Source organism: Lacerta agilis, chromosome Z (genome assembly GCF_009819535.1).
Source record: "Lacerta agilis isolate rLacAgi1 chromosome Z, rLacAgi1.pri, whole genome shotgun sequence".
Taxonomy (NCBI): Eukaryota; Metazoa; Chordata; class Lepidosauria; order Squamata; family Lacertidae; genus Lacerta; species Lacerta agilis.
Window position 1 is genome coordinate 38,479,372 of NC_046331.1, and position 25,189 is coordinate 38,504,560.

Consider the following 25,189-nt stretch of genomic DNA (forward strand, 5'->3'; position numbering starts at 1 on the left):
AGTCCCTCCCTAGCCTTTAGGAACATAGGATGGCATTATATTGACTGAGAGCTTCCTCCATCCAGCTTAAGTCCATAAATATATGTCCTGGTAGCCAAATATGAAATGCAATAACAGAAAGTACACAACTTTGTTGAAAGTGAACCATTATAACTCCATTTCAACCAAACCATTTCAATTTTACTACATTACTTCAAAATCACACATAGATCCTGACCTCTCAGTGATGCCAAAGAGGAGGTTTATTGTGAGGGAGGTGTAAACAGCCCTGTTTAGGGAAGTTTTTAATGTTTGAAGTTTTATTCTGTTTTTAGTGTTCTGTTGGGAGCTGCACAGCGTGGCTGAGGAAACCCGGCCAGATGGGTGGGGTATAATAATAATAATAATAATAATAATAATAATAATAATAATCTCAATGCCCCAAAATGCATTCTCCTTGTCTGGCCCTGAAATGTTCCCCGTACACTAATCCTCAAGTAACTTCTGGGATGGGGCAGGACTCAGAACATACAAAGATTATCCGATTCATGTCAACAGAGCAGAGCAAAATGTATAGAGATGATGGTGTGATTAATTACAATTATTTATTTATAGCAAGCTGATTGTTAAACCAACAAGGTCATCAGTACATAAAGAAAGCCATATGAATTATAATGAGATAAATGGAACAGCGACATTAAACCACCCATGAAGCGTGAAGCGAAACAAAAAAAATATTGGCCAGCATGTGGACAGCATTTCAATTTGTTAAATGTATGTCAGGAAAATATATCTAAATCGTTGGCAGTTCCTAGCAACTGGCATTCAGAGGTGCATTGCCCTCCAACAATGCAGGTACAGTGCAGCTATCATGGCAAAAGATTAAATGGCCCTGCAGCTGAGGATTTAGGATAAAAAGTCATATTGGGGACAGAAAACCAAACAGTAGAAATAAAGCGGAGAAATAAAACAATCCTGGGCAGCCTTTGGAAAACTCAGCTTTATAATGAAAACTAAAAATGTTTCATTAGACTTGAAAACTAAAGTGGTCAATATGCACTTTATGCATTACCTGTGATGCATTATGGAGCAGAAAACAAGATCATGATGCAGAGAAACACGACAGAGTAACACCATGTGCCATGGGACATGCAATGTTAGGAATAACATTAAAGGATAGAAAAACAAATGACAGGGGCATAGCATGGGGGGTGCCAGGGGGTGTGGCACTGGGTGCACAATTTTTGTAGGGGCACACACCAGGCATCCCCATGCAGGTGCCCCCAGCACAGCCTGGCCCGGTGCTCCTCTTCACCATTTTGGCAAGGCTAGGCTCCCCTCTGCGCAGGCGGGCAGGCAGCTCAACGTGGCCCTGCTTTGCTCTAGTGGGGGGTGAGGTCGCTTTAACGGCATTGATGGTGAGGGCTGGGCTCTCACACACCCTACCCGGCACATGCCCACCTATCCCGGGCACCTGCAACCAACGCTACGCTGCTGTATGAAGGACATGTGACAAGAGACAGTTCAGACCAATGGAAAAAAGCAGTGTCAGTATGGACACCCTAAAACTGCAAAAGACTATGGGGATGGAGACCTATGCGATGGGTGGATGATCTAAAACTGACAGCAAGACTTATGTGGATGCAGGAAGAAAACAACAGAGAATGGAGAGAATTTGAAGAGGCGTATGAGACGACGACGACGAAGCCACTGTGATGCCCTCCATCATCACTGCCAATTGGACATGGTAACTGAGACTAATGGGACTGGACTCCAACAACATTTGGAGGTTAACCTATGAGATTTTTTTTAAATAACACGTGAGATTTTTTAAAAATATTTGATTTCTACTTGCAGTGTTTTTGATGTTTAAGGGAGTATTCTATTCTGCTGCTAATTATGCTGCTTTAAATGTGATGGTGGGGTTTTGCACTTGATTTTCATTTGTAATGTTCTGATATTTTGTGATGTTCTATTTGTTGTGTTTTAAGACATGTTATTAAGCTGCTTGCAGGGTTCCCCCCCCCCGAAAGTGTAAAATGGAATAGAATTAAACTAACTAAATAAAGATGAATGGATGGTTAAAAGCATTTACAGACAGCTAAAAATCCCAAAGTGTTACACCGCTGTACAGTAAAGGGCATACACTGAAATAAAGCAGCATAAAACACAAGTCATATGTCACACCACAGTGCTGTCCTGGTACAGGTACATTACCTAAATAGGGTTGCCAACTTCTGACATGAAATGAGAATTCTTGCACCAGGGTGGAGCTCACAAAATGTTCTCTGCATGCCCTTACAAGTGTATGGTTCATTGCATGTTCTTCCCATCTTTGGGAACATCATTTTTTTTAAAAAAGAAGAAGAAGCAAACACACAAACCTACTTGCCTTGCATGAAGGCCCAGAAAGCATCCGACAAACCTTTCCTATTTCCTTCCTGCCTGCAAGTGGAAAGCTAGGAAGGTTCTCGGGTTCCTGGCAGTGTTTTGTGAACAGCAAAATAATCTGAACACCCTGGTGCGTAAAGAAGAACAATTTGTTGTTACAAAGTGTCTGGAAAATCTACGGCAAAACTGAAGAGTGATACAATCAGCTAATTAAAGCACTTAACTGCATTCCAACTTGTCGTTGGACAAATCTTACTTAAGCATGTCCCTGAGATGCCGAAGATACTGGCATTGACAACTGCCTGGTAGCAATGTGTATACTGTAAATCATAGTGCCGCAAAACTGCCTGAACCCAATACCGACGGCATCAAGCTTTATGCTCTAATAACATACTACGGCTGCTGGGGGGGGGGGCGTGGGATGCATTAAGACATGGTGCCTGGCAAACCACTGTATGCAAATTGTGGCTCTGGAAGTTGAGCAGAGCTTTTCTAATAGCTTGAACGGAGGAGCCCCATGGTGATGAAACAAGCTTGAAATTTGCCATCCTCAAGGAGCTTACTCCCAGGGCTTACAGTGCTTGCGAATGCGCGCACACAGTTAAAGAAAAGCAGACTGACTTCAAAGAATGCACGTGTTTTTTCAGCTTCGGAAGAAGCAAGAATTGTCTCCTGGGGTGGTAAGGAAGCATGCCCTGTGTAGTCATAAATAAAATCCAGCCACACTCCATTATCGTGGAACATCATTCCCAGCGTTTTACATGTGAGATTGGAAAACAGTAACAGCAATGAAACAGGTAATTTATGTTTTCTCCTTGCATTAGCACTTGCATTGCATTTATGTTACAGTATCTCCTTGCATTACATTAACACTTGGCAGTGAAAAAGAAAAAGAAAAAGAAGATGTGCACAGAGATCAGTTTATCTGAATGACACCCATGTTTTAAATGTTTATTTTGCATGTGCTTTGCACCTTTCTCTCTGCTTAATTGCAGAAAGTGGAATTTGGTTAGATATTCGCTACTCAAACAGAGCTGGGCAGAAAGCCACCCCCAGAATCACTAAGACAAAACTAGATGGCCTTCTTAGCAGTTAGCAACATCTGCATGGAAAGATGTTGTAGTGGCTCTGGGGCCTCTTGTCTTTGCTAACGACTTAAAAAAGGTAAAGAACTCCTGACAGTTAAGTCCAGTCACCAATGACTCTGGGGTTGTGGCACTCATCTTGCTTTACTGGCCGAGGGAGCCGACGTTTGTCCCCAGACAGTTTTTCCGGGTCATGTGCCCAGCATGACTAAGCTGCTTCTGGTGAAACCAGAGTAGCGCACGGAAACGCCGTTTACCTTCCCGCCACAGCGGTACCTATTTATCTACTTGCACTTTGACGTGCTTTCGAACTACTAGGTTGGCAGGAGCTGGGACTGAGCAACGGGAGCTCACCCCGTCATGGGGATTCGAACCGCCAACCTTTACACCACAGCGCTACCCACGTCCCCTAACGACATTACATCCAGCCAAAGGCAGCTGAGCCACATAGCACAACAAGGATTTCGACAACTGTCCACTAATGGGGAGTTGGCAGGTTAGGACAAGATGGCACCTTTGTCGTCTGTTGAATTTGTTCCCCATTAAGTAAATATAATGGGTTTATTTAAAAGGTTATGCACAGTTCCCTGGCAGGTCTGCAGCAAGGTTTATTCTAATTAACAGAATGTAGCTCAGTGGTACAGCACCTGCTTGGTGTTCAGAAAGACCCAGATTCAATTCCTAGCATCTCCAGGTAGGCCTGTCTGAAACCCAGGAGAGCTACTTTCAGGTACCGTAGACCCATGGCTCTCAAAGTTTTTGGCATGCCACACTGGTTGGCAGGAGGGGATTGCAAGTGTGGCAGGAAGATTCAGGGACAAACAAAGAAACATTTCAGTGTAGTGTGGTATCGCATCAAAATATTTTTTCATTTGCATAATATGGATAGATACCTTTTCAAAATCAAGCACTGCTAGAAGTTGTTTCTTTTTTGCTTTCCAATGTACTTCTTATCAATAAGAAACGAAGTGTGGCACGAGCAAATATTTATTCTGAAAATGTGAGCCAGAGTGGGGAAAATTCTGAGAACCGATGCTGTAGGGCAGTGCAGAGCTATTTGGGCCATTGGTGTGACTTGGTATAAGGCAGCTTTCTAAGGGAAGAAAAATAAGTGGGGGAATAGGGGTTGCTTTTAAAGAGACATTGTACATACAAAAATAGAAAGCTACGTTACACAGTATCAGGTCACTGCTGCATCTACCTCTATAGGGTGTAGTACCACAAGTAAAATCTCCCCCAAATAAGATCTCCAGCAATCTTGCAGGTCTGTACAGGGGCAGCTGGTCCTTCAGGCAACATTATTGTTGTTCAGAGCTTTATATGTTAGTAACAAGATCTTGAGCATTGCTGGGTAGCTAATTGGCTGTGAATGCAGTTCTCTTAGCACAAGTGAAATATGTGGCACTCCAGGTTCTCCACTGAATAACCTGGCTGAAGTGTTCTGCACCAGCTCTCAAGGTGCAGGGAAGACCCACATAGAGTGCTTTACTGCAGACTAATTGCAAGGTTACAGATGCATAAATCATAGTGGTCAAGCTATTCCTGTCCAGGAAGAAATCACAGTTGGTGTACCAACAACTTATATTGATAATTGGCATTCCTCACCATTGAGGTTAATGAGCATCCAGTGATGAAGGCAGATCTAGGACTACTCCCAAACTACATATCTGTTCTTTCAGAGGGAGTGCTCCAGAACTGAAAAACTCCCCTACTTCTGGTCCTGAGAACTGCTCACACATGAAGTCTTACCAGGATTCAGTCTCAGTTTATTGGTTCTCATCCAGTCACCACTGCATCCAGGTACCAGCTCAGAACAGTTGCAGCTTCTCCTGAATGAGATCTAACAGAGAAACAGAGTTGGGTGTCATCAGCATACTGATGACACCATGCCCCAAATCTCATAATGACCATGTCACCAGCTTTATTTATTTTATATTGGGTACAAAATAATGCCCTGCTACATCCCACAGCACAACTGCCAGGGGGCAAACCAATAATCGCCCAACACTATTTTCTGAGTCAGCCCCTTAAGTAGAAGTGAAGCCACTGAAAACAGTGCCACCAATTTCCAACTTCAAGAGGATACCATGGTCAACAGTACTGAAAGTCACTGAGATGTAAAGCAAGAGCAACAGGATTGCACTCCCCATGTCCCTCTCCTGAAGAGTCATCTATCATGAGGTTCAAGGACAATTCAGTCTAAAAACTGATCCTGAACCATTGCGCTCACTCACTCACGAACCCAGTTTCTGCCTCTGCCCACCACTGGCATGCAGCCTCCAAAAGGTTGAACTTGTCCATAAAAGAATGCAGCTCCCATAATGACATGGGTTCCCTACTCCTGCCTTAAGGAATTGGATGCATGGTAAAAAAACAAAAACAAAACAAAACTGATGGGAGAACCTGGCAAGAACACAGAGAAAGAAGAACACAGAGAAAGAGCTGTTAAGGAGATAAATACTGTAAATGCAAACACAAGGTGTAGTCAGCTAACCAAAGAAGAAAGTACGTCCGCCCTCCATGTTGTCGTTCAGTCGTGTCCGACTCTTCGTGACCCCATGGACCAGAGCACGCCAGGCACGCCTATCTTTTACTGCCTCCCTCAGTTTGGCCAAACTCATGCTAGTTGCTTCGAGAACACTGTCCAACCATCTCATCCTCTGTCGTCCCCTTCTCCTTGTGCCCTCCATCTTTCCCAACATCAGGGTCTTTTCCAGGGAGTCTTCTCTTCCCATTAGGTGGCCCAAGTACTGGAGCCTCAACTTCAGGATCTGTCCTTCCAATGAGCATTCAGGGCTGATTTCCTTCAAAATGTATAGGTTTGATCTTCTTGCAGTCCATGGGACTCTCAAGAGTCTCCTCCAGCACTTTGTAGCCAAAATGCTACCATCAATACACAAAAGAGAAGTATCAACTACATTCCTGAAGTACTGTACAAAGTTAAGTTGGCAAGCCTATACCACAGGCTTGATTTCAAAGATCCCGTTGCATATATATTTGCCAATCCCATAGCAGAAATCCCTTGGGCAGGAACAGTTCACAAAGCAAAACCAAATCAATGTCAATTAAGACACACACACACACAAGAAAAAATATAATATAAGCAAATAAGAACTATAACAGATTAATTAAAAAACAAAAACAAAGCACAATTTTAAATTCAATTTAAATTTCATAGAATCATAGATGTGTAGAGTTGGAAGGGAAATGCACAATTTCAACCATTTGGTTTTCCAAATTTTAGCAGCACCTTGTGCAAGGCCAAAATTTGGTGCTCCCCACCCTACCTCTTGCCTTCCGTTCTGCACTTCCACTACATCCTAGTTGCAAAGCCCTGCAGCACCCCCCTCAGCGAGGCACCCACTGTGGGGGAACCAGTCGTGCTGCCTCTGATATGCAGTTGAGGATGGACTGGTTGGATTTGTGCAAGTCATATGCCAAGCAAGGGCAGAGAGCTTAAAGGTTATTTTCATGGGGTCCACTTGGGTTACCCAGCACAAATGCAAGGTCCCCCTCAGTGTACTGGCTCTGGGATGTTCTCATGAGATTTTGCAGGGCAATCCAGGTGAGACCTCTCATGAGCACCGCTAGCCTTCCAAGAGCCAGCATGCTGTGTGGGTGAGGAAGAGAGCTTAAAAGAAGAAGAAGATGAAAAAGAGTTTGGATTTGATATTCCACTTTTCACTACCCTAGAGAGTCTGAAAGCGGCTAACATTCTCCTTTCCCTTCCTCCCCCACAACAAACACTCTGTGAGGTGAGTGGGGCTGAGAGACTTCAGAGAAGTGTGACTAGCCCAAGGTCACCCAGCAGCTGCATGTGGAGGAGCAGGGAATCGAACTTGGTTCACCAGATTACGAGTCCATTGCTCTTAACCACTACACCACACTGGCTCTCTCTGCACTGGGTAACACCAAGCAAGAAGAACTTTTAAGCTCTCCACCTTGCTTGCTGGCCAAGGCTGGTTCAGCACACTGCCTGGGGAGTGTTAAAGATGTTCTGTTTCTTCCCCTCAACAGCTAGCCATGGGGCAGCTCCAAAAGTTTCAATATACTATACATGATTTTTGTGTATACTGTATGTGGAACCCTGGGAACAAAACCCCTGCCGAAGAAGAGAAATTACTGTATCAAAACAATCACTACTAGTAGTAGTAGTAGTAGTAATGGCCTTGTGGTTTTTGCAAAATTAAGTGCCTCATTATTCAGTTAGTAGAGAACTCCTAAATTAAGATGTCCAGCAATCTTCCAGTATTAATGAATGTGACTTGTTCAATACAAACATCAATCAGCTGACAGCAGCCATAAATTACTATTTTTGGCGACTCTCTTTGCCCATTGACTCCCTGTCATTAAATCAATACAGAAAACAGGAAATATCTACCACAGTCTCTAAACTGCTGTCCACTGCAAAAGAGAAGATCAAATTTACTGTTTTAAAAAAAATGCTGACTCATGCAAGTTGTGGTGGTAACTGAAGAGTTAATAACACGTGTTGCATCTGCTGAGAGAGGCACATAGTAAAAAAACGTAAACTTGGAAGCTATGCCCTGACTTCAAGAGTAAGAGAAGCAAAATAAGATCAGATAACTTACCAGAGGGAGGTAAATCTGACTTCCTCTTTTATTACTTTCTGAGAGTGCATTGCTATTTCAAATTCTATGAAGAAGACAGCTTATCAGCTGTCAAATCTATGCTCCAGGCTATGAATCTTAAATTGTTTTCAGTTCCTAGCAGAAAGAGGAGGCGGTGTATATTTTACATCCACAATTCCTTTGAAAAAACAGTTGTTCCTCTGCAGGGAGAACATCCAAGACTTCACACCCTAGTGCAGTTTTATGTGCTGTGAACCCTTCCCTTTGCCCATTTTTCAAAAGACCTGGTGTGCACTAGAAGAGGAGTGAGTAACACATTCACCTCTGGTCTGACAGACGCATCTTACAAACAGGCAAAACAAGCCCAAACAATTAACCTGCACCCCCACCTTTAATTTCTTTAGATATTTACAGCCTTGTTATGGGGGTCAGAAGAATGCATCAGTACATGGTGGACTGCGATGGAGGTGGTGAGGGGGTGTATTAAACACCTCCCTTATGCAAATGGAAATAACAAGTCTGTGCACCTGATTCATGATCAGAAGAATAAGTGGACGAGAGACATCTCTGGGCAAACTGCATGCAAGTTGCAGAGGGCAGGAAGAACCAACCATTAAATGAGTCTAACATGCAGGGTTTTCTTTAAAACAAAAAAGAACAAATTGCATCAGCTGGGTATTTGTGTGATGATTTATGGTTGAGGTCCTGTAGAAACCCCTCTCTTGAAGATGGAATTTGCTTTAAGGGAAGGGGGGGGGTTGCTGATGGGACTACAAAAACTGGGGTGGCAACTGCAAATTACAATTTTTTATTTACTGCCACCCAGTCTACAGAACTGGCTTCCAGGATATGCATGCCTGGCTCCAGATCCTTTGGGTTTTAGACACGAATGGAAAACAATTTCATTTGCCTTTAATGAATGGTGATTTCTGCATTTTTATTACCGCCAGTGCTATTTTATGGACTGTATTTTCACAACATTCTTTCCTGTGTTTTTAATAGCAATCTATGTGTGGTTTTAATGTTGGAAGGTAACCTGAACAGCTTAAAACTGATAGGAAGGATAGAAATAAGTGAAATGAATGAATGAGAGCTCAAGTGATCGCTTACAGTGAATAAGCCTTCGTCTTCAGCAAATGAAAGCAATGAAGCTTATCTAAACCAGAACAGAGTTGGTTCCAGGCCACTGATGTGCTACAATGACACATGTGGGCATGCGAAAGAGAAAAGGGAGTTGTAGATTTTCAGGATTAGTAATTTATGTAGACACATTGACAAGGACATAGGCTGTGTACACATTATCATTAACTTTGGCTCCAGTGTGCTGCTACTGCTGGTGACTTCGAGTACTCATGATGTTAGCTACAACCCATATGCATCATGCAGTTTCTTGAGAAAAACTCTTGTTTGCTATGCTTTCCCTCAAACCAGCTTCCATCCAGGCTGTCGTTAGGCAGAGGTGTGTACATTTGAGAACAGCCTTTGCACATGTGCAGATAGCAGCTTCTATGAAAAGGAGTTCAGGAGGGCTGCAAGCATGGAGAAACCAAATAAGTAATGTGCATCTGTTGAAGACTTCCCTGCCCCCTCTCTGGTGTGTGCAAAAGCATAAAAATGTGTCTTGAAACACAGTGGGAGGAAACAACCCCACTGTGTTTTAAGCCACTAATGTGTACAATAGCCTTACTACTCAGATCCTGAAGACACACATGCATGTATATACACATGCACACACAATGATTGGCCACAGCACTAAATTAAAAAAGAATAGTAGAGCCACTTGAATCCAAGTCCAGTCCCATACAGAACTGGAAATGAGTGACAAAGGTGGTGGTGAGCAGGGGGGCAGCCAACCAATAAGACAGAGTAATAGATCAATGGTATGAAAAGGCTCACTTGCATGCAGAAGGTTCTGTATTTAACCCCAGGCATCTCAGAGATTGTCAACCTTTTTGAGTCCACAGCCCCCTTGACCAACTGCATTCTTTCTGCAGCACCCCTCTGGGGTTCAGGAGCCCAGCTATGGTAAGTCACCCCTTGTCTGCAGAGCTGGCAACCCCTTACTCCTTTTTGAGCACCCTCCCTTGTGGAGTGTTCCCTCAGCCTCCTCTCCTCTCCTTGAGAGATTTCTGGGAAGCTGCTGCTGCCACCCCTGGTCTCTGAGCTGGCCGCACCCCACCCCCAAAAGAGGTGCCTCCTCACACTGTCCCACAGGGGCTTGGGAAGTACCCCCTGGTCAGCCCCAGAGGCACCTTTCACTTGTAGCCAGGGCTGCTGCAACAAACAACTGTGCAAGTCTTTGGGAGGCAGAGACGCAAGAGGGCATGAGGGAAGGAAAGGGGGACAGAGGCCAGTGTTGCCTGCAGCACCCCTGACCATCATTCAAGGCACCCCAAGGTGCTATGGCACACTGGTTGAAAACCACTGGGTTAGCAAATGATGGAAAATATTCTTTCTGAAACCCAGCAGAGCAGACACAGTCTGATCAAATAAAAGGTCACTCTCCATGTTCTTAAAAGTACAAAATTATGCACATCTAAGAAGAAGTCCCAGTGATTCAGATTGTAATCTTGGCTACAGACGCTTACTTAGACATGATCAGAATTCATTTGGCATAAGATTTGGGGTTGTGCTTAACTAAGTTAGAGTAGACCACCTTGAAATTGATATGTCCATCTAAGTTATGTTCATTAGTTTCAGTGGGTCTTACTCTGACTAGACTATAACCCACTGAGTGTGAAAAACAGAGGGGAGGAAACACAACTATAGCAATAGAACAGAGGTAAATGTTCTCTAGTTCCATGTCCCAAACAGCATCCTGAACACACCAACAGTTGTAAGAGAGCTGATGGGTTTAGGATACGGTTCAGGACATTATTAGTCACTGAAGTAAACAAGAAACCTTTGTTAAATTCAATGAACTTTCATTTCCTCCTTAAAGCGGAATACTTGTAACAGCATGTTTCTGTCTCAGAGGTAGGCAGTACAGCTGTGATACAGAATGGTGAGTCTTCTCCAACATCAATGGTACACGCCTGGATGTTACTGTCAAACTGAAATCCATTGGGGCAGATCCTTCTGGTGTTTACACCAACATAAATACATACAAAGGGCAGTAAATTAGGAGCAATGCATATGGGGAGAAGATTTTTGGTTCAATAACACTTCGATATTTGCCATCAGGTTTCAGGTGGGAAAAAAGAGGAGGCCTTAAAGTAGAAAGCTACCACTGAAAACCATAGGTTGTTATTACTACACAGTAGAGGAAGGAAAAAAATCACTGTGCAACTTCCAACTGCGACTAGAACCAAGATGCCCAAATGCTCCTGCATGGAAGAATGGAAAAGTCCTCCAAGGCAGAAAACTGGCTAGTTGGGGAGAAAGCTAAAACAGTGTTGCACGCCACCGCAATCTCCGAGTGGTGCAATATTCCAAGTTTAGGATGAGTATAATAACAATCTTGTAAGTTTATAAGTTTTCTTTTCCCCTTTTCTTTTTCTTTTGTCTTATAATTCTTTTTTATTTTTAATAAAGAATATAAAAGACACCAGAGTGGTCATCAGGCCTACTTGCTATGACAACTCCTAGAGGCCGAGGTCCTTTCATCCTACCCCACTACACAAAAGAAAAACCCCCAAAGTCGATAGGCATGGCTATTCAAATGGTGTGCATGTACTGCATCTTGTGATAAATTATGTGGGGTGGGGCTTACCTGCCTCCCTCCAGTATTTTATTCGAGTTGACATCCCTGCCTCCAACTCCACCCAAAAGGCTTTCTGATTCAAGCTGTGTTTATAAAAATAAAAATAGCTGCAATCTTAGTCCCACATATCTGGGAGTAAGACCCATTGAATTCAGTAGGCTTCACATCTGAGTAGATATAGTTAGGATTGCGCCAAAAACTGCCGTAATGGGCTTTAAATGGAATGGTCTGGATCAGGAAGGGTAACCTTATTTTGGGCTCACATTTCCTCTAGGAACCCATTCCATAGTGGACAGAGTCAGAGCTAATGATGGGTGGAGCGAGAGGCAACCCTGCTTTAGTTTTCTCTTATGACTAACTCAGAATCTCAGTCCTATGAAGTTCTACTCAGAGGTAAGCCCCACTGGGGTTGAAGCAGTTACTCTCAAATACGTATATTGCTTTTCAAGTGAAAGCAGTATCTCACACATGTATGTTAGAAGCCTATGCACATTTTTCTCGGACAGCTGGTGAATAAAACATATACAAGCCACACAAGCAATAATTTCATCAACAACCATTTATTTTCATTGATGTGAAAAACTGCCCCTTCCAACTGATCTAAAACTGCACAGAAAGAGTGAGGGGAAGCTTTTAAAAGTCCAGGAAAATAAGGAGACAAACGGGAAGGAAGCTCTGATGGGATGTAGGAACAGGAAAAGATCACAGCTAAGTAGCAGAACATCTACTATTCCTGCAAAAGGTACAAAGTTCAGTCCCTGGCATCTTCAGGTATAGTTGGGAATGCCTCCTGCCTAAAACCCTGGAGAGTACAGTGTACAAAGACGAATGCTCTTTTTTCCATTTATTTTTTTATTTGCATTTTCCGAAACAGGAACAAAGAGCATCTTTAAGCCCCCTCCCATCCCCCTTACATCTTCGTACCAAATACAGTATGTATACCGTATGACTTCCCTTCCACACTTTTCCTGGTTCCTTTTCTGCTACTCCTTTTTAATCATCCAATTTGTTAAAAAAATATCTATTTCAACTCTGCTGGATTTACTCGAGACCTGCTAAGATGTGTATTTGTCTATACTGGTCCTTGAAATAGTCGATAAACGTTATCTATTCCTCCCTGTATTCGTTATCTTCGTTTTCTCTTATTCTGTTCGTCAGACCAGACAAAACAAAATAAAATAAAAAAATTCCTTCCACCTTAGAGACCAAATAAGTTTGTTCTTGGTATGAGCTTTCGCGTGCATGCACACTTCTTCAGACAGTTCAGCATACTTGGACATTTTACACTGCCATTCTCCCTTAGTGGGTACTAGACTTGTTCTCCACCTTTGTGCCAATAAGGTTCTAGCTGCGGCAGTGGCCTATAGTAATAAACTCTTTTGGGGGTTTTTTGGGGGGGGGGGAAACCTCCGTTGTTACCATCCCTAAGAGGAAAATCTCAGGTGTCTTTGGGGGAAACTTTTTAAATATATATATATTTAAATTCATTATATATAGTTTTCCAATATTCCTTAATTACTTTACAGGACCACCAAATGTGACAAAAGGATCCCTCATTTTCTTCACACTTCCAACATATACCTTTTTTACTTTTTTTTTTTTTTAGAAGTTTTCGCCAATCTGGTGGGTGTTAAATACCATCTGTGGACGAATGTTCTAACTTGGTATATGACAAGCCTTCTATGATCCTAAGAATTGGAGCGGTTTTAAGACCACATAAAAAATCCCTTAAAAATCAGGGATGCATGCAGCCTTTGGGTGACGAAGTTTCCAACCTGTGCTTTTTTATATTTATTTTTTATATCCAGCTTTTTTCTCTCCAAGGAGCCCAATGTGGTGCACATGATTCACCTCCTCATTTGATTCCCACAACAACCCTGTGAGGTAGGTTAGGCTGGTCCAAAGTCCCCTTCTGAACTTGAAGCACTAATCCAGCACTCTAACCACTACCCCACACAGGCCACAGAAGAAGAAGAAGAAGAAGAAGAAGAAGAAGAAGAAGAAGAAGAAGAAGAAGAAGAAGAAGAAGAAGAAGTGGAGTTTGGATTTGATATCCCACTTTTCACTACCCGAAGGGGTCTCAAAGCGGCTAACACTCTCCTTTCCCTTCCTCCCCCACAACAAACACTCTGTGAGGTGAGTGGGGCTGAGAGACTTCAGAGAAGTGTGACTAGCCCAAGGTCACCCAGCAGCTGCATGTGGAGGAGTGGAGACACGAACCCGGTTCCCCAGATTACGAGTCCACTCCTCTTAACCGCTACACCACACTGGCTCTCTGATGAACATAATAGCTCAAATCCTGATGGCTGTGGGTCACTGGGACCTCCCTGCACCAGTGTCCAAGCATCTGAACATGCCAACTACAAAGTTCCTTCATTTTCTATCTATGAATCACTTATGAGCCTTTGAAATGCACAGGCACGGGCAGAGGAAGGGGTGTGTGGTGGGTGCGGGTCACCCCAGGTGGGGTGACAAAATGCCAGGCGGCACTCGTGGGGCCTGCAGCGCTCCCGAGCCACGCATCTCTCCTGCCCAAACAGTCCACCTGCTGCCTCCTTCCCAGCTGTAGGGCAGCTGAGTGGAAGGAGACAGGCAGACTCCAGAGGCCCTGTGGTGTGCCCCGCCCCTATGGGCGGCTCGCCCCGCCCTCGTCCCACCCCTATGGGCAACTCACCCTGCCACTCTGGACGGCTCACCCTGCCACTGCACACAGGTTGAGAATCTAAGGAAACAAATTCATAGCTGATGGGCTGTATAGTCAGAGGGTGTTTTTTTTACACCACACACATCTTTTCATATTCTCACTTAGAGTCACACTGCTTTTATATCTAGGCAAGCAAGAGGAATTATTACATTCCACTGATACACTCCAGACCAGGCTTCCTCAACCTCGGCCCTCCATATGTTTGTGGCTTACAACTCCCATGATCCCTAGCTAGCAGGACCAGTGGTCAGGGATGGTGGGAATTGTAGTCTCAAAACATCTGGAGAGCCGAGGTTGAGGAAGCCTGCTCCAGACAATGAAAACAATCTAAACGACTTGTAAGTACAGGGTGGGGCTGGTTGAAAGAGGGGTGTGACCTTGGGAGAGGGCATGACCTTGTAAAAGGGTGTGGCCTGGAGCAAATCTCAAGGGCCAAATAGAGTGACTTTGGAGGGCTGCATTTGGCACCTGAGTTTTCCCCACACCTATTATACTGTACAAGTGCTTTTCCCTCCCCCTCCCATAAGATGGTATACTGTAGGCATCAAACCTGCCCATACCAATTTTGATATTGGATCTTAAAAGCTGCTTAGTAGTCCAAAACAAGAGCTGTAACATTTGTAAGTAAATTACACTGAGTTCAATGGGTTTTACTTCCGAGGAACACAGCATGCCTTTCTCTTTTTTTTGTAGCATAGATGTGCACTATTAGGCCATTAAATGGTTTAACATTAGTGTGTTTTTTCTTCTTTCTTAAAAAAAAAACACCTTTGATTTACTAAAAATATGTTAACGCTGATTAACTAACAGCAGACTGTTTTTGAAAAAAAAGTTACAAGGGCTTACAAAAAACTATGTATTGCAAAACACTCTATGCACAGTTTTTGTATTAAAACATCTATTTTTTTAAAAAAAATCTGCTGTTAGATATCACATTATTCTGCTTCACACAGGAGTTAATCCCTCTTTTTAAGTAAATCATTTTACTTACTTACTTTACTATGTTACTAAACTAATAATACCAGCCCAACGTAGGGCATTTATGCTGGCCCGACTGAATATCTTTCCCTTGGCATTTGTCAGCAGTAGATATCAGAATATTCCCAGGAACAAGAGATACTGCAGATGTTCCCTGAGTGTCCCAGACACCATAGAGCATATTCTCTTTTACTGTCCACTACACAATACGCTGCGTGAACGCGTGTTGTCCCCCCTTTTGGGTGGTTTGAAACCGCAGCATGGTGGAAGTGCTGGATTCTGTCTCTCTGACATTGACCAAGGGGTGACTGCGGGGGTAGCCGAGTTTTTGGCAGCAGTGCTTTAAGGAGTACTTTAACAGGAGGAAATCCTAGATTTTACATATATACACATACAATCAGCCTACGAGTTTAATTGTTGTCTCTTTGTATATATACTCCCCCCCCTTTTTTAAAGTTTCTTGTATGTGCCTCTTTCTTTCGCAGTTTGACTCATAAAATGCCTAATAAAGGTTTGATAAGTACTTTCTTTGCCTCTTTCTTTCGCGGTTTTACTCGTAAAATTTCTAATAAAGGTTTGATAAGTACTTTCTTTGCAGCAGTATTGATTTCCTTGCATGTGAATTTTTGCAGATTCGTTTGCCTTTAATTAATTGGTGAATCAATTAAAATTCATACAACCAATCAGCTAAGATATATTTCATCAGGTGATGGACCTATCCAAAGCCCCAAGTATTAGCAGAAAAGAATCCCATGTTAGGGTAGGCAACTACAGGTGAATTAGCAGTATGGGTTTTTGCTGTTGTTGTTTTTAAGAAACAGAATGACTCCTGACATTTCAGAGTCTAAACAAATGGAACATTTTGTCTCATTAATTAGATCAACACTGCTTTTACTGGGCAAGGTAAAATAATCTCCCTGTAATAAATCTCTTCCCTCTTAGTGCATAGGCCTACCTACTGCACCCTTTTTAAGGATGTCTGAGGATAATAATATCTGTTTTCAAGTGCACCTTGCTAAAAAAGGTTTGCTAATACCAATACCAACCCCAACCCCCTAAAATCTCTCCTGAAACAGGAGGGTGTTTGTTCAGTCGTTTAAAGTTGTAGTTTTCAGTCCACTTGTTCTTGACTGTTCCCACTTTTGCTGGTCTATGACCGTAATAAAGTTTTGTTGTTATTGTTATTGACTATTCCCACTAAAGCTCATCGCACTATTCCCAAGTATGATTTGAAGATCACAGCCCAACTAATTATCATGTCATCTCAGACTGCCCCTCTCCTCCTCCTCCTCCTCCTCCTCCTCCTCCTCCTCCTCCAATTCATTACAGGGCTGCTTCTCTAAATCTACTTACAGTGGATCTAAGGTAGACTGGTAAAACGGGATATCTGGTGGCTCAGATCTGACATTTGGGATTGTGTAATTTTACAAAGGCCAGGCATTCTGTAAGATGGTTATGACACTGCCTGAGTCACCTGGGCACAGCTTAGCTGTACATTTCTAATACAAACCACTCGCAAGAGCAATCAATTTACAGTTTTTGTAAGCTGATAAGCAGTTTTCCACAATTCCCTGTTTATAAGCAGTCTGCAAAGTCAGACAGGGAGTAACTTCTTGACCTAGTAGCATATGATTTAGCTTTCCCCCTTTCCTGTTGGACCATTCTAATAGACTTCTTCAATGAAAGAGTGAGAAAGCTGGCAACATCCATCACAACCACATTCATCTGTACCTAAGATAAATCACTCTCTTTTACAGCAAACTGGGCACACTATGGAACAGACTTCTTCCTCATATGATACCTCAGGAAGCTCAGGCACCTTGTAACTCAAACTATGCATAGTATTTCGAATTAATTATGCTATTTGTTCACCAAAATCTACCCAGACACAGGTAAGCCTTGATGACTTTATATTAAAGATGCTTCTCCATTTGTTTCCATGGTTCTGATTTGATTCAAAGTTATAATATACACCTAGCAAGACCACTTCAATCTGCCCTGGTTTAGCTAAAGATTCCCTGGATGTCAAAACCTGTCACATTCCACTGGTGAAAGAAAGAAAGAAAGAAAGAAAGAAAGGAAGGAAGGAAGGAAGGAAGGAAGAAAATTACTTCTGAGGCTGAAACACATTGCTGTGAGTTTTAAAAAGGTCCTACCAACAGGACTTTAGCGTGATTTGGGAGATCAGGAAACAGGGACGAACCGGGAATCTTCCAACACATCCATTTCCTTCACCTTGCAGGCATCTTCATTAAAGGGAAAGGCAGTTGCAAAACAAAGCAATTGCCTTGCAACCAAGGGGGAGCAAATAAACCCCAACAACCCCCGGAATCCAAAACTTTTATGCCGCACAGAGTAAGTCGGGCACCTAGGCTGCCTGCACATGCCAGGCAAATAAGATGCAAAACAAACATACCGCGCTGTGGTGGGGTGGGGGAGAACCCAGGTTTGAAAGAAAGTCGAACTGCCTCCAGTGCAAGAACTTACCCAGCTTCTCTTCTAAGAAGATGCCCGACCAACAGCAGCGAGGGTCCTCAGTTCTGGTGCCAGCCTCCAGGAGAAGGAACCACATATCATCTTTTCGATTCTCGCCTTCCCAAGCAGAATAACAACAGTCGTAATAAAAACGAAAATTGTTTAAGGAAGTGCGGAGGGAAACGTCTCCAGAAAGTGGTAACAGTGAGGGCACTTGAAGGGGAGCCCAAAAAAAAAATAAAAATAAGAAGACGGGGTTGGTCCAAGAAAGAGGTGGGGAAAGATAGACGGGAGCTTTGGCTTACTTGGGGAAAACTCACATTTGCAGCACGCAATCTGCCCTGACTGGTTGTGTAACTCCCCAACACATACATGCACGGCTTGCTGGGGTTAGCCCGTCCTCCCTTGGCATCATCGCCCGGGCTGCGGGCGCGCTCCCGCCGCTCCTCCTGGGTCAGTAGGACCCGGGAGCGCGTGCGCGCGCCTCTAGCTCGCGGAGAAGTCCAGTCAGTTTAGTCAGCCAGCCACATCTTTTAAAGGGAGGGCCGAGACGGAGGACGGGACTGAAGGAAAGGAAGGAAGAGAGAGAAAGAGCGCTTCGCCAAGAGCTGTGTCAAAAGCGAGAAGCGCTGAGTAGGGCGGCGGCGGCGCGCTTCGGGGAAGCGAACCTCTTGCTCTGCTGTGCTGTGGGACGCGCATAGCGAATATCTCCCTTAGTTTAGAGGAGGGGAGATTTAGGTAGAGTGGCTGAGAGACCCACTCGTGCCCGTGAAGGGGAGGAGGAGCGCGTCCTGAGGCACCGGCAGTAGGAACTTGCTGGGCATCAGTGGGGAAATATTCCCACGGAGCGCGCCTCTGACAGAAGAGAGCTGACAGAAGAGAGCTGGACCACCACCCCACTACCCCGTCCAGATATTGGATAGTGATGGAAGCTCCCTAAAACAGAACCCGGGCTGCTATGGGGGGGGGGGTGTCAACTGAAGCCATCGCAATCATGCCCAGCCAGGCGGAGGTGGATAGAGAGAGAGTGCCACCCACGTTGAAAGGAGAGCCTTGGTATAAGTGTGGGTGCACGCGCGCTATCTATCTATCTGTCTGTCTGTCTCGCTTGGCACAGCCAAGAGGAGGGAGAACCCGTTTCAGGAATATCCCTCCTGAAGTGGTGATGGCACGGCAGCCAAACTCCAAAGGACTGAGGAGCGGCGGCGGCGGCGGCGGCGGCAGCATCAACAGCAGCAGCAGCATCAAGCAGGCAGCGTAGCGTAGCGAGGCGTCCCATCCTAGGATGAGAGCTGCCACGGAGAGTTGACAAGCAAGGGCTGCCAGTGCTCTCTCTGTCGCGCTCCTGCGCGCTCCTGTGCTGCGCGCTCCCCAGGTTGGCACGCTGGGAATCTGGCGTGGAAAGTAGGTCAGCCCGAGAGCTGAGCGTCGGTGGCAACAGCTACATAGGCAGAGAGGAAGGGAGAGCCCAAGCGCTCCAGGGCCGCTCGGGAAGGGAGCGCGCGCACTAACTAGGCGAACAAACGGGCTGCTCCTTTCCCGCCGTTTTGAGTCTCTCTCTCTCTCTCTCTCTCTCTCGGTGTGTGTGTGTGTGTGTGTGTGTGTGTGATGGCTTCATTAGAACCCACACATAATTTCTTTCTCATTCTGTTGCTTTTTGGCACACCCAAGAGGAGGGAAAACTCATTTTAGTGAGTTTAATATACTGAGCCCCAACTAAGTCTACTTGTTGTTGCGTTATACGCTGGCTGGCAGCCATTCTCCACGCAAGGTTTTAGACAAGCGTTTTCCCCAGCCCTATCTGCAGATGCCAAGGACTGAACCTGAGACCTTCTGCATGCCAATCAGGTGCTTTGCCACTGAGCTACGAAGCTTTCCATTCAAACTGCACAGCTCCACAACCTTGCTGGGGCTAACAGTTCCTCCAAGCATGTACAAAGTGTGTCCAGGCTTCACTTGTATCTATAATACAATTATATATACGTAATATATATAATTTGCATCTTTTCTGTTTAAAAGCAGCTTGAAAACATTAAAGCACTGAAATGGGCGAATTATCAAAATAATAAAATAGGAGAATAATATCACAAAAAATAAGCAAATAGCTTAAACAGAGGCACACCGTTTTACTGAGGGAGTGGTTTAACACTCCCATTCTCAGCAAGGAAGAAACAACAACAGTATTTTTTCATCTTGACATTCCAGTAAGATGTAAATCATTTTCAGTTTCATTCAGACATGTTCCAGTTTTGTGACCCACTCCTTTAATGCTGGATTACTTTTTCTTTGAAGTTGTTTGCTCATTTCCAGTACTTTGCATATATTAGCCTAGCAGACACAATCACATGAAATCTTTTTGAACTTAAATATTGTTAAAAGGTAAATATTAGGATAAGTTGTTATTAATGCCACTTCTCAAACCTGGAACACAATAGAAGAACCGGGGTGGGAGGGTGGGAGATGCCCTGCAGTGGGTGGAAAGGGCCATTTCTCTTAACGCACAGTCCCTCTTTCACAGGAAGAAAAGATTCCAGAGCAGGGAAAAGCTGAGTTAAGTCCCATCTATTTTTGTGAACAGTCGGAGACAGCAATTTCCCCTTTTCCTTCACTGCTAGGAATGCCACTTTAATTTATTTTTCTTTCTAGCACTTGCTTTAAAACTCCCAACAGAAAGAAATTTGACCAGTGAGGTATTGCTCTGCGTGCAGGCATAGTAACTAATCATAATTAACTCATTCAAGGTGTTCAAACCATTTCAAATACACTCCATTATAATCTATGCAACAAACCCTGAAGGTCAGTAAGTACGATTTATTTATTTAAAATATTTCTAGTATACAAGGAATATTAAAATATTAGTATTTGTTGTTGTTGTTTAGTCGTTTAGGTTGACTGGGTGAAGGAGATTTCCTCTGGTTTTTTGGCAGGTTTACAGATGTACGTTTGTGTTTGTTCTGTTTATCTCTAGGGCTTGTTAAGGGAGGCAAAAAGGGGATAGATTGCCTCTTATCGTCTAAGTTATCCAACTTCTTGGAGATGTTTTGTAATTGTTCAAAGATTTTTTGAACTGTTTGAGCGGTCAATAAACAGCATTCCTCCAGCAGGTCCACCTTTCTATCAATCAATCTTTGTGCCTCGATTAAGGGGGAAATAGCTTTATCCTTCTCATTTATTGCTGGAAATATCTCTTCAACTGTTTCTTCATGCAAAGAATTGAAGAGTTTTTTTCGGAGGAGATATGGGCTGTTTTTGAGGCAGCAGATAATAACCCCATGCACCAGAGCACACCAGGCACTCCTGTCTTCCACTGCTTCCTGCAGTTTGGTCAGACTCATGTTGGTAGTTTCGAGAACACTGTCCAACCATCTATATTAGTATATAAGGCAGCTAACAACCCGTTTGATTTGTATTATTATTAATAATACAACAACACATTAAACAATACAGCCAAAGAATGCAGTAATTAAGAAGATACATCAGTGCATAACTTCACAAAGGATTAGAATGCAGCCTTGGGGGAAAAAGAGAGCGCTTGAAATAGCTAAGCTTTAACAATTAGCAGAGAAGTGAGGGAACTTGGAACCAGGTAGGCTTTCCTAGGGAGGTCATAATTTTTTTTAAAAGTGGTTTCCCTCTGAAACTGAGGAATCATTCGGTATTCTGCCAAGGCTGTATAATAACTTTATTTTTCACCAAAACTTTGAGGAGGGAGAGGGAGGTATATTGGGATGCACAGGTGCAGGCCAATAGGTGCTTTCCCTCAGACTCAAACTGAGCGACTCTGAAAACTAGCAGAACTGGTATTTCAGAGCTTGAACCAAGACAGAAAGAGGCGTGCTCATACTGAATGTGGAGGAAGTCACCCAAGAAACAGTGTGTTATGTCTGTCATCTATGCTCTAAGTCAGATCAGTGTTTTCCCACTATTAAGGCCTTGATTTAAAACAAACAAGAAACAAAAACCCAAACAACCCTTTTGAGAGCTAGGAGAGTTCAAACAGAGGTTGGTTGTGTGGTTTTTATCTTTGTTGTTGTTGTTCAGTCGTTCAGTCGGCATGAAATTGAGCTAGTGTAAAGGCCCTTCTTAGTGTAGGATTTATCAGATCACTCAAATAGTGGGCCAGAGATCTAACTACCTTCACGCGGGGGAACCACATGGAGAGTCTGGCCGCATTAGATAGTTCTTGATCAAGAAATGTCCCTAGCAAGAATTTTGTCTTTGTCCCATGAGGATAGGGCGGCGAAATCTGGAAGGGAGTAGCAATCACAGAGGATCTCCATGCTCCTTGACCAGGTGCTGCTGCCGGTGAAGGCTAAGAAGGCTTGTTTAGCTAATAGAGAATTTGGAGTTTCAGTAAGCGATTTGTAGAAGGTAATTATCCTGATATGGGCTCTTGCTACAATGGATGGTAGACCCAGTTCCATTCTCAGTTGGGCCGCCATTGTCCCATTAGGGAGGCCCACCCAAGATCTTTCTTGCCAAAGGGTTTTGCAGGGACTCCAGTCGTTGGAGGATATTCAGGTTCCACCCCCATATTCCCACCCCATAAAGCAACATTGGGGGTATTTTACTTAGGTAGATCTTTCTGATTGGCACCACCAGCTGCCCACCTTTCGCGAAGAAGAATTTCACCAAAGCACCCACGGTTCAGCGAGCGGCCAGGATGGTTGTGTTTAAATGGGCTGTCCAGGATGATCTGTGGTGGAAAGTAATGCCCAAGTATTTGAAGACCGAGCATTGGTCAATGGTGTGGCCCGCGAGATTCCACGATGGATTTGGTTTTATCATGCCGAAGGGGATAATTTTGGTTTTAGAAAAATTAATTTTTAGGAAGTTTTCTTCGCAAAATTGCACAAGCCCTCTCATCATGTTGTTGAGTCCCAACTTTGTTAGCGAGAGGATTGCCATGTCGTCAGCGTATAATAAGATGGGTATTTTTGCTTGTTGCAAAGACGGGGCAGGTTGGTTAAATGCTTTAATAGCTGTTATTATATCGTTTATATAAAAATTAAAAAGCAAAGGAGCCAAAAGGCAGCCTTGTTTGACACCTCTAGCTAGTGGAAAGGGATGGGAGAGAGCGCCAAGATGTCCAGATTTCACTCTGGCAGTTATATCCGAGTGACCCTTATATATAGTGGGAGGGTGATAAGCTAAAGCTATCTTTGGTCATCTGCATGCTATCCCTTGCTTTTTCCTGTAGGACCAACTGCAGTTGTTAACAGTTGTCAACAGGTTTACCATACCCATTGAGCCAATCACCCATCTCCTATTACCCTTCTGAGAAATACCCCACCCCACCCTTTCACTATATATAAGGGTCTGGTGACTTCTGCTTCATTGTATCTGAAGAAGTGTGCATGCACACGAAAGCTCATACCAAGAACAAACTTAGTTGGTCTCTAAGGTGCTACTGGACCATTTAAAAAAAAAAATATTTTTATTTCTACTGCCTCAGACCAACACGGCTACCTACCTGAGTCCTAAACAAGTAACCTACTAGGAAGTCAACTCCCACTAAACTCAATGGGTCTCACCTCCAACTAAACAAGAACAGGATGGAGCTGCACATCAGTTTAGCAACATTATTCTAAGCATTTCTTTGTTTCCCTTCTGGCTGGAAAACCACATCCCCCAAATATTTTTTGTGTGTGATGTCATTACTGAAAAATCTGCTCAAATGAACCCAGCAGGATTCTGGCATAGAAAAGGAAGCAGTGTCCTTCACGGTCAATGGCACATGGGGACTCTTTGCCCAAGCTGAACCCACACATCAGTTCACATAACCTCTCAGCTTCTTCGGCAAGATATTTTCTACAGATTCCACCCTTGAAACAAGCTGTTCTAGGTGATTAGTCACACAGCGTTATGAGTCACTAACTTAACATTTTCTCTTTCCTTCTTCATAGCGCCCTTTTTTTTTACTCCCCCCCCCATTGTCATGATTTCTCCCCCTGCAGCACATACATTCCTCTGTGCATCTTTCTGCTATGCATAATGTTAGCCTTTGTTGTTTAGAGAGCTCTGTTTCTCAAATAGATGAGATGGGCAAACAGGTGGAATAAAGAAGAATGTGGCAGCTTGATTCTTTTCAACTAGGAAGTACTTCGGGAAGGAAAACAGAGAGCCAACCTATCCTTCCAAAAAGTGATGGCACAATCCTTTTAAAAAAAAAAAACACACAAAACATTATATACTATGAACAAAGAACATATTTATCAGTTTGTTTTATTTTGGATTGTTTCCCTTAGGCAAAAAGATTACCAGGCAAAAGCTAGTTCAGAATCATGCTGCCTCAATCCTGACCTCAGTTGTAATTGTGGGAGGAAGCCCCACTGATTTCAATGCAACTTACGTACTTCTGAGCAGACATGGTTAGATTTGTGCTGCATGGTTGTGACTTCAAGCACATGGGCATGGGAGTAAGTCCCATTGAAACATGGTTGGGACAGTGTTATATGGGAAGTCTCAACTGTGAACTCTTTTGGCTGCTTCTCTGTGAGTGTTTACTGTGGGATCCGTGTTCTTCATACACGTAAATTTTTCAAACCATCCCTTAGCGATCAGAATGCCAACTCATATTCCCTACAACCACCATGTAATCTTTTCCCACAGGAAACTCTAATAAGTGTTGGGGACTGCTGCCAATGACTCGCTTGCAATATCTGACGGATATGTTTGCAAAATGAAGCCCCAATTTTGAAACACCTTTGCTGGCACAGTGCTATCTCTCTCAGTTTGTTTTCTTGCATCTGCAATGCAATGATAAGTGGGGTGAATTTTTGAATTGTGGAGTGCTCCTGTTAAGAGTTCCAGCCTTCCTGTCTCCCAAAATGCTTTATTCCTTCCACTCTTATTCCACCCCATTTCCCCATTCCCCACCCACAAACAGGCATTTGTGCATGTTCACTCCTCATCTGACTGTTTCAGAAGGGGTTCCTCTCTTATTTAGTATTTTCTGCAATTTTGTTTTTTCAGCTTCATACCTTGGGGCTCTCCAAGCCTGATGATACTTCTCTTTTGTGTATTGATGGTAGCATTTTGGCTACAAAGTGCTGGAGGAGACTCCTGCAAGACTGCAAGAAGATCAAACCTATCCATTATGAAGGAAATCAGGCCTGAGTGCTCACTGGAAGGACAGATCCTGAAGCTGAGGCTCCAATACTTTGGCCACCTCATGAGAAGGGAAGACTCCCTGGAAAAGACCCTGATGCTGGGAAAGATGGAGGGCACGACTAAACAACAGCAACATGAGCATATATCTGATAACAAGTGGGAAGGAGGA

General features: G+C 43.6%; 1 protein-coding gene across 1 annotated transcript in view; it reads right to left on the reverse strand.

Moving 5' to 3' along the window:
* The window catches only part of PASD1 (PAS domain containing repressor 1), a 91,335-nt gene extending 73,199 nt beyond the window's left edge, over nt 1-18,136 (reverse strand). Inside the window, exon 1 of the mRNA XM_033138275.1 lies at nt 17,920-18,136. The gene's annotated coding sequence lies outside the window, so the exon portion shown is untranslated. The remainder of the gene's footprint in view (nt 1-17,919) is intronic.
* Nucleotides 18,137-25,189: the final 7,053 nt, after the last annotated feature.